A 12,507-nucleotide genomic window follows, 5' to 3' on the forward strand; every position below is an offset into this window, starting at 1 on the left:
AGACTAGAGAGGTTATGCTGCAACTGTATAAGGTGTTAGTGAGGCCACACCTGGAGTATTGTGTTCAGTTTTGGTCTCCTTACCTGAGAAAGGACATACTGGCGCTGGAGGGTGTGCAGAGGAGATTCACTAGGTTAATCCCAGAGCTGAAGGGGTTGGATTACGAGGAGAGGTTGAGTATTCTGGGACTGTACTCGTTGGAATTTAGAGGATGTGGGGGGGGGGGGGGGATGTTGGAGAAAAATATAAAGTTATGAAGGGAATTGATAGGATAGATGCGGGGAGGTTGTTTCCACTGGCGGGTGAAAGCAAAACTAGAGGGCATAGCCTCAAAATAAGGGGAAGTAGATTTAGGACTGAGCTGAGGAGGAACTTCTTCGCCCAAAGGGTTGTGAATCTATGGAATTCCTTGCCCAGGGAAGCAGTAGAGGCTCCTTCATTAAATGTTTTCAAGATAAAGATAGATAGTTTTTTGAAGAATAAAGGGATTAAGGGTTATGGTGTTCGGGTGGGAAAGTGGAGCTGAGTCCACAAAAGATCAGCCATGATCTCATTGAATGGCGGAGCAGGCTCGACGGGCCAGATGGCCTACTCCTTCTCCTAGTTCTTATATTATGATGTAATATCAAGAAAATGAAAAACTAGAAAAGATGATTGATTAATATCATGAAAGATTTGCATTTATGCAGCATCTCTCATGTGAAGAAATGCACAAAGGTGCTTCACAGCGGTGGAATCAGGTAGAAATGGAGGCCATGGGGAAGAGGGAGATGTGCAAGTTCGCTGATTTCCGACAGGTCCTCAAGGTGGAAAGAGAGGCAGAATAGTTTCATGGGGCTTAGAGGCACAGAGAGACTGAGAATGCACAAGAGGCAAGATTGGGAAGAGCAGACAGTTCGGAGAAGGGGATGGGGTGATAGAGATAGGGGAAGACGAGACCCAGAAGGAAGTTAAAGAAGATGGATGTTGGAAATTCTCCTTTGGATATTTCAGTTCCAAATTGATCAATCCAGCTGTCTATGTCTCACAGGCAGATATTCCAAGCCCTCCCCTCAGCATATATCAACATAAACATAGGGGCAGCACGGTAGCCTTGTGGATAGCACAATTGCTTCACAGCTCCAGGGTCCCAGGTTCGATTTCAGCTTGGATCACTGTCTGTGCGGAGTCTGCACATCCTCCCCGTGTGTGCGTGGGTTTCCTCCGGGTGCTCCGGTTTCCTCCCACAGTCCAAAGATGTGCAGGTTAGGTGGATTGGCCATGATAAATTGCCCTTAGTGTCCAAAATTGCCCTTAGTGTTGGGTGGGGTTACTGGGTTATGGGGATAGGGTGGAGGTGTTGACCTTGGGTAGGGTGCTCTTTCCAAGAGCCGGTGCAGACTCGATGGGCCGAATGGCCTCCTTCTGCACTGTAAATTCTATGATAAACACAGAGGTCACTCAGATCTCAGAGTAAACGACAAAAACAAGAGTTGATGCAAATTGGCATCTTTCCTGAACTTGTTTACTTTGTGTCCTGTGTATAGTTTATCCAGCTTTAGAGTCAGGCATATTCTATGGAGCTTCAAGTAACCCCGCCATGGATTTACACTGGTTCTGTAAGGAACAGAACAAGCTGTAATATTGCCACATTGCTGAGAACACATATCAAATCACTTTCCTTCTGGGCTGAACTCATTGACTTCTTTTACATCAAAACCTGTGGAATTTTGCAATGTTAGAAACAATAGAGTGATTTTTATTTTCAAATTCAATATTGTGAGCTCTTACTTTGAAATAATCTATATCTATTAAATCAATATCAATCTATTTTCAATCATTACCTCCGGCCCACTGTTGCGTCTGGAGTGAAGATTAAGTCGATGATTAAAGTCAAACCACAATTCAGTTTGGATATCGCACAAATCTTCGCTGGGTGTTGTTCTTCATTCTGATGAATGAGTGTGTTTACAGTAGAGAGAGAGACATACAGATGCACACACATTCACACACACAGACACACGCACACACAGGCAGACACACACACGCAGCGAGAGAGAAAGGGAGAGAAGCCTAGTCTTTCAGCTTACTGAGTTAATCAAACTCTGTCAGCAACTCGCATCAAGCAGCACAGCTTGTCCTCCTCAGCAGTCGGAACCACAGCTGGTGAGCAGGAGTTGGGACCTTGCTAGCTGACTCTTCCCTCCCTAACCCAGGGGAGCTGACCTTTACTGGAGCCCCTACCCTGTCTGCAATGAGGCAACACGGCACAGAGCAGGGATTAAACATTGCAGCCTGCTGAATTCAGTTTGTCTGCAGATTTAAACTGATCAACACTTCCAGCAATTTAACTGAATATTAACCTTCAACTGGGTGGTTCAGGTAATGGTCTCGTCAGTCAAATATCCAGGAATAAGTCCAAAGATGTGCAGGTTAATTGGATTGGCCATGATCAATTGCCCCTTAGTACCCAAAGATGTGGAGGTTAGGTGGGGTTACGGGGATAGGGCCTGGGTAGAGTGCTCTTTCAGAGGGTTGATGCAGACTCAATGGACCGAGTGGCCTCCTTCTGCACTGGAGGGATTCTATGATCTTTGAATAAGGTCAGAGAGAGTTGACCAACTGTCCTGATATGTTCACTCCAGTGTGGATAGTGGTGTAGTGGTAATGTCACTGGGTGAATAATCGAGAGGTCCAGGCTGAAGCTCTGGGGACCTGGGAGGCAGCTGGTGGAATTTAAATTCAATTAATACATTCTGGAATTGGGGACTTCCGGTGGCGGCAATGGAGTGAATGGTCGCACATTTGGTGGCTCCCGCTCGAGGTGGAATGGTTTGGTCTTTTTCCATCCGATTAAGGGGGTGTTTGCTGGTGTGAGTACATGAGCACTGAGAGATAGAAGTGCTCCCTGGTGAGGCCGGTTTATGGCTTATCAAACGAGGAATGTAACAAGCAAGAAGCAGCAGTCTGGCCAGGAGGTTTATCAAACTGTGACAGAAGGAACGATGGCAAAGAACAAAGAACAAAGAAATGTACAGCACAGGAACAGGCCCTTCGGCCCTCCAAGCCCGTGCCGACCATACTGCCCGACTAAACTACAATCTTCTACACTTCCTGGGTCCGTATCCTTCTATTCCCATCCTATTCATATATTTGTCAAGATGCCCCTTAAATGTCCCTATCGTCCCTGCTTCCACTACCTCCTCCGGTAGTGAGTTCCAGGCACCCACTACCCTCTGCGTAAAAAACTTGCCTCGTACATCTACTCTACACTTTGCCCCTCTCACCTTAAACCTATGCCCCCTAGTAATTGACCCCTCTACCCTGGGGAAAAGCCTCTGACTATCCACTCTGTCTATGCCCCTCATAATTTTGTATACCTCTATCAGGTCGCCCCTCAACCTCCTTCGTTCCAGTGAGAACAAACCGAGTTTATTCAATCGCTCCTCATAGCTTATGCCCTCCATACCAGGCAACATTCTGGTAAATCTCTTCTGCACCCTCTCTAAAGCCTCCACATCCTTCTGGTAGTGTGGCGACCAGAATTGAACACTATACTCCAAGTGTGGCCTAACTAAGGTTCTATCCTCATCGCTATCCGCAATTCCACCAACCTTTGTGTCGTCTGCAAACTTACTAATCAGACCAGTTACATTTTCCTCCAAATCATTTATATATACTACAAAGAGCAAAGGTCCCAGCACTGATCCCTGTGGAACACCACTGGTCACAGCCCTCCAATGAGAAAAGCATCCCTCCATTGCTACCCTCTGCCTTCTATGGCCTAGCCAGTTCTGTATCCACCTTGCCAGTTCACCCCTGATCCCGTGTGACTTCACCTTTTGTACTAGTCTACCATGAGGGACCTTGTCAAAGGCCTTACTGAAGTCCATATAGACAACATCCACTGCCCTACCTGCATCAATCATCTTAGTGACCTCCTCGAAAAACTCTATCAAGTTAGTGAGACACGACCTTCCCTTCACAAAACCGTGCTGCCTCTCACTAATACGTCCATTTGCTTCCAAATGGGAGTAGATCCTGTCTCGAAGAATTCTCTCCAGTAATTTCCCTACCACTGAAGTAAGGCTCACCGGCCTGTAGTTCCCGGGATTATCCTTGCTACCCTTCTTAAACAGAGGAACAACATTGGCTATTCTCCAGTCCTCCGGGACATCCCCTGAAGACAGCGAGGATCCAAAGATTTCTGTCAAGGCCTCAGCAATTTCCTCTCCAGCCTCCTTCAGTATTCTGGGGTAGATCCCATCCGGCCCTGGGGACTTATCTACCTTAATATTTTTTAAGACACCCAACACCTCGTCTTTTTGGATCACAATGTGACCCAGGCTATCTACACCCCCTTCTCCAGACTCAACATCTACCAATTCCTTCTCTTTGGTGAATACTGATGCAAAGTATTCATTTAGTACCTCGCCCATTTCCTCTGGCTCCACACATAGATTCCCTTGCCTATCCTTCAGTGGGCCAACCCTTTCCCTGGCTACCCTCTTGCTTTTTATGTACGTGTAAAAAGCCTTGGGATTTTCCTTAACCCTATTTGCCAATGACTTTTCATGACCCCTTCTAGCCCTCCTGACTCCTTGCTTAAGTTCCTTCCTACTTTCCTTATATGCCACACAGGCTTCGTCTGTTCCCAGCCTTTTAGCCCTGACAAATGCCTCCTTTTTCTTTTTGACGAGGCCTACAATATCACTCGTCATCCAAGGTTCCCGAAAATTGCCGGATTTATCTTTCTTCCTCACAGGAACATGCCTGTCCTGTATTCCTTTCAACTGACACTTGAAAGCCTCCCACATGTCAGATGTTGATTTGCCCTCAAACATCCGCCCCCAATCTATGTTCTTCAGTTCCCGCCTAATATTGTTATAATTAGCCTTCCCCCAATTTAGCACATTCATCCTCGGACCACTCTTATCCTTGTCCACCAGTACTTTAAAACTTACTGAATTGTGGTCACTGTTACCGAAATGCTCCCCTACTGAAACATCTACCACCTGGCCGGGCTCATTCCCCAATACCAGGTCCAGTACCGCCCCTTCCCTAGTTGGACTGTTTACATATTGTTTTAAGAAGCCCTCCTGGATGCTCCTTACAAACTCCGCCCCGTCTAAGCCCCTGGCACTAAGTAAGTCCCAGTCAATATTGGGGAAGTTGAAGTCTCCCATCACCACAACCCTGTTGTTTTTACTCTTTTCCAAAATCTGTCTACCTATCTGCTCCTCCATCTCCCGCTGGCTGTTGGGAGGCCTGTAGTATACCCCCAACATTGTGACTGCACCCTTCTTATTCCTGATTTCTACCCATATAGCCTCACTGCCCTCGGAGGTGTCCTCTCGCAGTATAGCTGTGATATTCTCCCGAACAAGTAGCGCAACTCCGCCTCCCCTTTTACATCTCCCTCTATCCCGCCTGAAACATCTAAATCCTGGAACGTTTAGCTGCCAATCCTGCCCTTCCCTCAACCAGGTCTCTGTAATGGCAACAACATCATAGTTCCAAGTAGTAATCCAAGCTCTAAGTTCATCTGCCTTACCCGTAATGATCCTTGCATTAAAACATATGCACTTCAGGCCACCAGACCCGCTGTGTTCAGCAACTTCTCCCCGTCTGCTCTGCCTCAGAGCCACACTGTCCCTATTCCCTAGTTCTCCCTCAATGCTCTCACCTTCTGACCTATTGCTCCCGTGCCCACCCCCCTGCCATACTAGTTTAAACCCTCCCGTGTGACACTAGCAAACCTCGCGGCCAGGATATTTATGCCTCTCCGGTTTAGATGCAACCCGTCCATCTTATACAGGTCACACCTGCCCCGGAAGAGCTCCCAGTGGTCCAGATAACGGAAACCCTCCCTCCTACACCAGCTGTTTAGCCACGTGTTTGTCTGCTCTATCTTCCTATTTCTAGCCTCACTGGCACGTGGCACAGGGAGTAATCCCGAGATTACAACCCTCGAGGTCCTGTCTTTTAACTTTCTGCCTAGCTCCCTGAACTCCTGCTGCAGGACCTCATGCCCCTTCCTGCCTATGTCGTTAGTACCAATATGTACAACGACCTCTGCCTGTTTGCCCTCCCCCTTCAGGATTCCCTCTACCCGTTCGGAGACATCCTGGACCCTGGCACCAGGGAGGCAACATACCATCCTGGAGTCTCTTTCACGTCCACAGAAGCGCCTATCTGTGCCCCTGACTATAGAGTCCCCTATTACTATTACTCTTCTGCGCTTTGACCCTCCCTTCTGAACATCAGAGCCAGCCGTGGTGCCACTGCTCTGGCTGCTGCTGTTTTCCCCTGATAGGCTATCCCCCCCGACAGTATCCAAAGGGGTATATCTGTTCGAGAGGGGGACAACCACAGGGGATTCCTGCACTGACTGCCTGCCCTTTCTGGTGGTCACCCATTTCTCTGCCTGCACCTTGGGTGTGACCACATTTACATAACTGCGATCTATGGCGCTTTCCGCCACCTGCATGCTCCTAAGTGCATCCAATTGTTGCTCCAACCGAACCATGCGGTCTGTGAGGAGCTGCAGTTGGGTGCACTTTCTGCAGATGAAGCCATCCGGGACGCTGGAAGCCTCCCGGACCTGCCACATCTCACAGTCAGAGCACAGCACCCCTCTAACTGACATTGCGTCAATTAATTAAAATTAAAATTTGTCTTTTTTTTTTTTTAAATACTTTTTTTTTAAATTGCAAAGTTACTGTCAACTATCTGTTTCCTAGCACTAGATTTCTAATAGAAATGCGATAGCTAACTATAATATTCTCCGATCTCTGGCTTAGATATCCTCTAAATTATAATTAAGTTATTATGTTTAATTAGTTCCCAAATACTCAAATTTTTTTATTTTTTTTAAATTTAGGTTAGAATCCCAACCAGCCACTCAGGTCACAGCTTTTCTGTGATGTCACTTCAGTTTCCCCCCGACACACACAATTTGAAAAAAGGTATAAAAGTAAAAATCACTTACTTACCTTCTTACCTTCTGAGTGTCTGAGATGTTCTCAGGTTCTCTCGCTGACAGAGACTGCTCCTCCACCTCCGATCCTTGACCTGCACAATGCTAATAATATAATAATATAATATGGCACTTACCTTACACCAATGGGTCTTCACCATTGCCCGCCCAGTGGTCTACTGAGCAAATGGTGGACTTCTTGAATGCTAAGTTCCAGCAGCAGAGGCAACAGGCCTCTGAGGGCATAGCTAAGGTGGTGAAGCCACAGGTGGGGGTGGCATATGGTGCAGTGGTTAACACTGGGACTGCGATGCTGAGGACCCAGGTTCGAATGCCGGCCCTGGGTCACTGTCCGTCTGGAGTTTGCACATTCTCCCCGTGTCTGCGTGGGTTTCACCCCCCCAGAACCCAAAGATGTGCAGGGTAGGCGGATTGGCCACGCTAAATTGCCCCTTAATTGAAAAAATAATAATTGGGGACTCTAAATTTATAAAGAAAAAACGGGCGGCATGGTAGCACAGTTGTTTACAGTTCCAGGGTCCCAGGTTCGATTCCCGGATTGGGTCACTGTCTGTGCGGAGTCTGCACATCCTCCCCGTGTGTGCGTGGGTTTCCTCCAGGTGCTCCGGTTTCCTCCCACAGTCCAAAGATGTGCAGGTTCGGTGGATTGGCCATGATAAATTGCCCTTAGTGTCCAAAAAGGGGTTACGGGGATAGGGTGGATGTGTGGGCTTAGGCAGGGTGATCTTTCCATGGGCCAGTGCAGACTCAATGGGCCGAATGGCTTCCTTTTGCACTGTAAATTGTAAGATCTATGTATGTATGATCTATGTATGAGCCACTCAGGGCGGCGATTGAGCGAGTGGAGTTGAGGCTGGAGGTGCAGAGTTCGGCGCTCCAGAAGGTGGAGCAGTCGGTGGTGGAACAGAAGAACCATCTGGCCTCATTGGAGGCAGAGATGGTGCTCATGGTGGAGGGCCAAAAGCGGCTGAGGCAGAAGGTGCAAGACCTGGAGAATCGCTCCAAGAAGCAGAATTTCCATATCGTGGGACTGCTTGAAGGAATTGAGGAAACACAGGCCACAAAGTACGTTGCGAGTATTTTCGAGAAGTTGGTGGGAGAAGGGGTCTTTGACTGTCCCCTCGAGCTGGATCGAGTGCACAGAGCATTGAGGAGTAGGCCAAAGGTGAGGGAGCAGCCAGGGGCGATGGTGGTGTGGTTGCATCGTTTTCTCCATAAGGAGAAGATTCTGAGGTGGGCGAAGGAGATGAGAAACTACACCTGGGAAGGGAGCGTGCGGAGGATCTAGCAGAGCTTTGGTGCGGAGTTGGCCAAGCGGCCGGCCAGCTTCAATCGGATCAAGGCTGCCCTCCACAAGGAAGGTGTGACGTTTGGGGTGTTGTATCCTGCTTGTCTCTGGGTCACACACCAGAATCGAGAATTCTATTTTGATTCGCCGGAAGAGGTTGATTCGGGGTTGAGTACGTGGAACATTCGGGGTTTGAATGGCAGGCGTGGGCCGGGATACCCCTCCCCTAGCCTCGGGTACTCCAACCCATCTAGAAATTCCTGCATCTCACAGTCTTCCCCAGGTGGCTCTGAGCTGTACAACCTCTCATAAAATTCCTCAAAAACCTTGTTAATCAGATCCAGAGCCACCACCAACTTCCCTGCCCTATCCGTCACCTGAACAACTTCCCTCCGGAGTTGACCTGCTAACTTACCTCCATGTTCGTAACCTGCTCCCCTTGCTCGTCTCAGTTGGCGCACCGCCTTCCTGGTAGATAGTCGGTCAAAGTAGTTCCTTCCTCTTTTCCAGCTTTGCTGGGTCCCCATCCTCTGCATAACTCCTATCTACCTCCAACATCTCATCTATTACCCTCTGCCGCTCCAACCTCTCCTCTTTGTCCTCCCTGGCCTTAAACAAAATCACCTTCCCCCTCACCACTGCCTTTAGAGCCTCCCAGACGACTGCCTTCGACACCTTACCCGTACAGTTGAAACCTACATATTCCTTAATTACCTTTTCAATTTTGTCACAGAACACTTGGTCCCCCAAAAGTCCCACATCTAATTTCCACCCCGGCCTCTGCACTACCCCCTTCTCCAGCACCATATCCACCCAATGCGGAGCATGATCTGACACTGCAATTGCCGAGTATTCCGACCCCTTAACCCCAGCGAGCAAAGCCTTCCCCACCACGAAAAAGTCGATCCGCTGAGAAAAAACAGTACTCCCGTTCCCTCGGGTGCAGAAACCTCCAAGGGTCCACCCCTCCCATTTCCACCATTAGTCCAGCCAACGCCTTCGCCAACCCCCTGATGGGACCAGCGAGCGCGGCCGTGACCTGTCCAATCTTGGCTCCTGCACCAAGTTCCAGTCCCTCCCCCCCATTATCAGTTTGTGTGTGTCCAAGTCGGGGATGGCCCCAAACGCCTTCTTTGCGAATCCCACAACGTCCCAATTGGGACCGTATACACTTAACAGCGCCAGTAACCTCCCCTCCAGCGCCCCTGTCACAATCACATATCTACCCCCCTGATCTGCCACCACCTTCTCCACCTGGAAGCGTACTCTTTTGCTGACCATTACCGCTCCCCCTCGACGCTCTAACAGGGCGAGGGAGGCAGGGCCGACCCCGGAGAAGTTTAATTACTTCAAAAAATCAGCGGGGCACCCCCCGAAAAAGACCTCGATATCGCGGACCGGCGGGAGCTTCTCCTGAACCCGGCCGCTCCGCTCGCGAACGCCAACGGAAGTCCAATTCTCCCAGTCGGGTTCTATAAGAAGGGGCAGCAGTTGTCGGCGAATGTCTGGAGGTTACTTAATGTAATTATTATGCCCTCGGAGGGCCGAGAATTTGAAGTGGCTGTGGCGATGGACACTTTTGATCGGTGGAGTGGACGTACTTATTCAAGGTGCTGGAGTGGTTCGGGTTTGGGCAGGGATTTATGGACTGGGTTTGGCGCCTGAAGTGAGTGTTCGGATGAATAAGGTCAGTTCAGATTATTTTGGGTTACATCTGGGGGACAAAGCAAGGATGCCTGCTCTCCCCATTGATCTTTGTGCCCTGGAGATTGAGCAGTTGGCAATGGCGCTTAGGGGGTCGAGGGGATGAACCGGTATTGAGTGGGGGGTGGTCAAGCACCAAGTTCTTTGTCAGAGAATGATTTCCTGCTGTACATTTTGGATCGGTTCAGGAGCTTTAATAGGATCAAGGAGATATTGGGGGAGTTTAACCGCTTTTCGGGCCAAGCTTTTACAAGCTTAACATGAGGGAAAGTGAGATATTCCCAATTAATGCCCGGGGACAGGAGTGGAGGCTGTGGGGACTGCTGCTCCGGTTGGTAGGGGCGAGGTTTTGTTACCTTGGGATACAGGAGGCACGGATTTGGGCCCAGCTGCATAAGTTGAACTGGTTGGTGGAGGGAATGAAGACGGACTTTAAGGGGTGGGATGTGCTGCCATTGTCATTCGCGGGTTGGGTCCAGACAGTAAAGGTGACTGTGTTCCTGAAGTTTTTGTTTGTGTTCCAAATCCTCACGGTTTTTACGCTCAAGTCCTTTTCTAGGAAGGTTAATGGGATGATTTTGAGATTTGTGTGGGCGGGGAAGACTCCACGGGTTAAGAGGGTGTTCTTGGAGAAGGGTCGACGGGGTGGGGGGGCGGGGGGGGGGGGCGTTCAGGTAAATCAGAATTGAGAGTGTGGAACCAGTGTAGGCAGCACTTTGACCTCTCCTCATAGCTAATGCCCTCCACACCAGGCAACAGTGCCCTTTTCTGTACCCTCTCCAAAGTCTCCACATCCTTCTGGTAGTGTGGCGACCAGAATTGAACACTATATTCCAAGTGTGGCCTAACTAAGGTTCCATACAGCTGCAACATGACTTGCCAATTTTTAAACTCAATGTCCTGGCCAATGAAGGCAAGCATGCCGTATGCCTTCTTGACTACCTCCTTCACCTGTGTTGCCCCTTTCAGTGACCTGTGGACCTGTACACCCAAATCCCTCTGCCTGTCAATACACTGAAGTGTTCTGCCATTTACTGTACATTTCCCACCTGTATTAAAGCTTCCAAAGTGCATAATCTCACATTTGTCCGGATTAAACTCCATCTGCCATTTCTCCGCCCAAGTCTCCAACCGATCTGTATCCTGCTGTATCCTCTGACAGTCCTCATCGCTATCCGCAATTCCACCATCCTTTGTGTCGTCTGCAAACTTACTAATCAGACCAGTTACATTTTCCTCCAAATCATTTATATATATTACAAACAGCAAAGGTCCCAGCACTGATCTCTGCGGAACACCACTAGAACTAATATCCTCTTGGGAAGGAAATCTGCTATCCTTCCCTGGTCTGGCCTACATGTGACTCGAGACCCACTGCAATGGTTAAGCCATTCATATCAAAGGCAATTAGAGGTGGGCAACAAATACTGGCCTTGCCAGCAATGCCCACATCCCATGAAAGAATTATTTAAAATCATGAAATGCCTATGTTTTGTTTGACTCCTCTTCCTACTACTACTGTGTCGTGTTGGGTGCTCTGCTACACAGACGAACCAACACGGTTGCGGATGGTACAACTCAGTTTTATTACTAACAATATTTACAGTGGTAAACTGGTTACTGTGGTTCGATCATAAACCTTGAATCTGTGGACCTATTGCTAACACTATCTTGGAGTGGCACTCAGCACATGGTGGATGTCTGAGTGGCTTGCTGTGAGCTCTGTGCCCTGAGCTGTCTCCTGCTGGCATCCGCGGTAAGTGTCGTGTTCCCCGTTTTATAGTGTGTATGCTCTTGCCTGTGATTGGCTGTGGTGTTGTGTGTGTATTGATTGGTCCGTTGATCTGTCCATCAGTATGTATGTATGTTTGCACCATGATGTTTACCTGAATATCATGACATACTGGATTCTCAAATGATCTCTGAGGTACTGCACGTCCCATTGTTTAATAATAGGGGAAAAACAAAGTGTTGAACAGGTACATGTGTCCATCTTCACTGTGGAAGATTTGTGCAAGACAACTTTCCAAAGACACTTGAAAATCAAAAGGTGAACGGGAGAAAGAAACTTAAAACTATCATCATCATTAGGGAAAACTATTAGACGTAAACCGCTGTCAACTCCCCTGGACCTGATAGGATAGAATCCACAGTGCAGGAGACCATTCGGCCCATCGGGTTTGCACCGACCCTCTGAAAGAGCACTTCACCCAATCTCAACTCCCCCGCCTACTTTATTGTCACAAGTAGGCTTACATTAACATTGCAATGAAGTTACTGTGAAAAGCCCCTAGTCACCACATTCCGGCACCTGTTCGGATACACAGGGAGAATTCAGAATGTCCAATTCACCTAACAAGCATATCTTTTGCTATTTGTGGGAGGAAACCAGAGCACCCGGGGGAAACCCACACAGACACGGGGAGAACGTGCAGACTCTGCACAGGCAGTGACCCAAGCCGGGAATCGAACCTGGGACCCTGGCGCTGTGAAGCGACAGTGCTAACCACTGTGCTACCGTGCTAGCCATTACACC

General features: G+C 48.7%; 1 protein-coding gene across 3 annotated transcripts in view; it reads right to left on the reverse strand.

The window, feature by feature from the left end:
• phldb2b (pleckstrin homology-like domain, family B, member 2b) overlaps positions 1-12,507 on the reverse strand; it is a 517,142-nt gene that overhangs the window by 380,236 nt on the left and 124,399 nt on the right. The gene's annotated exons all lie outside the window — the stretch shown is intronic.

This window comes from Scyliorhinus torazame, chromosome 8 (assembly GCF_047496885.1).
Source record: "Scyliorhinus torazame isolate Kashiwa2021f chromosome 8, sScyTor2.1, whole genome shotgun sequence".
In the NCBI taxonomy this organism is placed as follows: domain Eukaryota; kingdom Metazoa; phylum Chordata; class Chondrichthyes; order Carcharhiniformes; family Scyliorhinidae; genus Scyliorhinus; species Scyliorhinus torazame.